The following is a 2,448-nucleotide window of genomic DNA, read 5'->3' as shown; positions in this document are numbered from 1 at the left end:
CTCCTCTTGTGTTACTCAAAATGGTCTACAACTTTCTCAAGTGATCGAACCTCTTGCCTCAGTCTCCAGATTTGCTGGGACATCAGCTGTCAACTTGACCCCTAGGAGGCAGGTCTCTGGGCGCACCTGTGAGGGCTTGTTTAAGTTTAGCCTCTGAAAATACATGTGAGGGATTATCTTGATTACATTACCTGAAGTGGGAAGACCTGCCCACTGTAGGTGTGACCATTCCCTAGACAGGTGATCCTAGACTAGGCAAGAGTGAAGAAAGTATGCATTATGTTCCTGATCATGGATATAATGTGACCAACTGTCCCAGACTCTTGCCACTGTGACTTCCCTACTATGACGGACCATAATTGAGCCAATATACATATTTTCTCCCCTAAATTACTGTAGTCAAGGTATTATCTTGTCAAAATAATAGGAAGGGGAACTAAGACACCCCTTATTTACTGTATGATTTTTTTTACATTGTCAGGGACAATTATATTTAATATTCTATCCTATAGCATCTTCACTGATGCTAGCTGTGGCATTTCAGAGCAGAAATTGAAGACCAGAGAACCAGCTCTTTAATGTGACCTTTAGATGTTCTTGGTTTTCCACTTTCTGCTGATGACAACTATTTGGGGTTTCTTTAACTTCTTGGAGTCTCTGCTGCTTCTTCTCATTCTTCTCTTTTTATTTCACTTAATTCTGCTTGTTCCTGTCCTAGTGAGCCCTGGTGGTTTCCTGAAATGCCCAAGCCCCTTCCTGTTGACTTCCTTCCCTTCCCAGCTCAAATTTTATCTCCTCTCAACTCTTACTGCCTCTCTTCCTTGACTTCCTTTTTGTATTTGTGGTTTGTGACTTTTTCTCAACTCTCTCATTAGGTGACTTTCATTCTTAGCCAGGATCTGCCCAGGGTTTCTATCTCTTTAATTGTAATGTTTCTCTGATTTTACCTGAAAACTTTACTGTTCTTTATCTTTTCCTTTGTGGTATACTTATATCAATATTTTGTCCATTTTTTAATGCTAACTCATCTTGGTTTGGGATACTTTTTTTTTTAAAGCATATGTGATGGCTATTTTTGGTTGTCAACTTGACTACATCTGGAATTAGCTAAAAACCCAAGTGGCTAGACACACCTATGAGGGATTTTTAGTTAACTGGATCATTTGAGGTAGGAAGACCCACCTAAAATCCGTATCACTCTAGGTCAGAAGACCCACCTCTAACTTGGACCACACCTTTTGCTGGCAGCGTATATAAAGGACATGAAAGAAGGAAGCTTGCTCTCTTTGCCTGCTTGCTCTTACCAGCAAGTCCATTCTTCCACTGTCATCAGAGCCTACTTCTTCGGGATTCCAGTATAAACTGAAGACCAGCTGAGATATCCAGCCTCATGGACTGAACAACCCCTGGATTCTTTAACTTGCCATCAGGAGACAGCCATTGTTGGATGAGCTGGACCATAACCTGTAAGCCACTCTTTTGTGCATGTATGTAATGTATTTTGATAATATTCTCCCCCCCCCCCCCCCCCGATTACTTACTCTCTTTCTCTTTTGAGACACAGTCTCACTATGCGACCCTGCTGGTCTAGAACTCATTTTGTGAACCAGGCTGGACTCACAAACCACAGAGATCTGCCTGCCTCTGCCTCCTGGGTGCTGGGATTAATGGCACGCACCACCATATGTAGTCTTTGCATGTGACTGTACATGTGTCTGTGCACATGCGCACATACAAGCTTGTTTGCAGGAGATTCCATCAGTGCAGAGTCACAAGCAATGTGTAAGGCTTGAAGATACGAGGGCTTTTTATGCTTCTGGGCAGACCGATTTTTGCAAGCCTGACTCATCCCAGGAAGCTCTGGATGGCCCATCCCACTGTGTCTCTGACCGTTGGACACTGAGGAGGTCGGCTGTCAGCAGCCATGCTTGTGTGGTGAAGAGGGTTGAGTTTGCACTGGAAAACCTTTCACCTCCTGGAAGGGCATTTTATGATGTGTTCTTAGACATCCTTGAACTCTCTCATGCATTCTTTTTGCCTTCTGTTAGCTGCTCTGAGGACATCTTTCGGCATATTTTGAAGGTTGAGAATTATAGCTGTCTCCTGGTTTAGCCAAAGTCGAGCTTGTGTGGTCTCCCCGCTTCTTTTCAGTGGCATCTGCCTGACACCAGGAGAAGGCAAGGCCGAGAGGAGGGACTGTGTTTGCAGCAGATGTTCTGAAGTCGGACCTTCTTAACATAAGAGCCCAGATGTCACCCACAGCTGGAAACCTTCCAGTGGCTCCATGATTCATAGAGAATAAAATCTCAGCTCATTGTTAGTGTGTGTCATCTCCTGTGAGGTCCAGCCCGTTTGTCTCCTGCCTTCCCTCACATCTCAGTGTGGGGCATGCTTCAGTTGTATTGGCGTCTGTGGGCTCTTGGGATACGTAAGTTTCTTGTCTACCAA

This window comes from Peromyscus californicus, unplaced genomic scaffold (genome assembly GCF_007827085.1).
Source record: "Peromyscus californicus insignis strain IS unplaced genomic scaffold, ASM782708v3 Scaffold_15__1_contigs__length_86483966, whole genome shotgun sequence".
Taxonomy (NCBI): domain Eukaryota; kingdom Metazoa; phylum Chordata; class Mammalia; order Rodentia; family Cricetidae; genus Peromyscus; species Peromyscus californicus.
Note: the sequence above shows the minus strand (reverse complement) of the source record.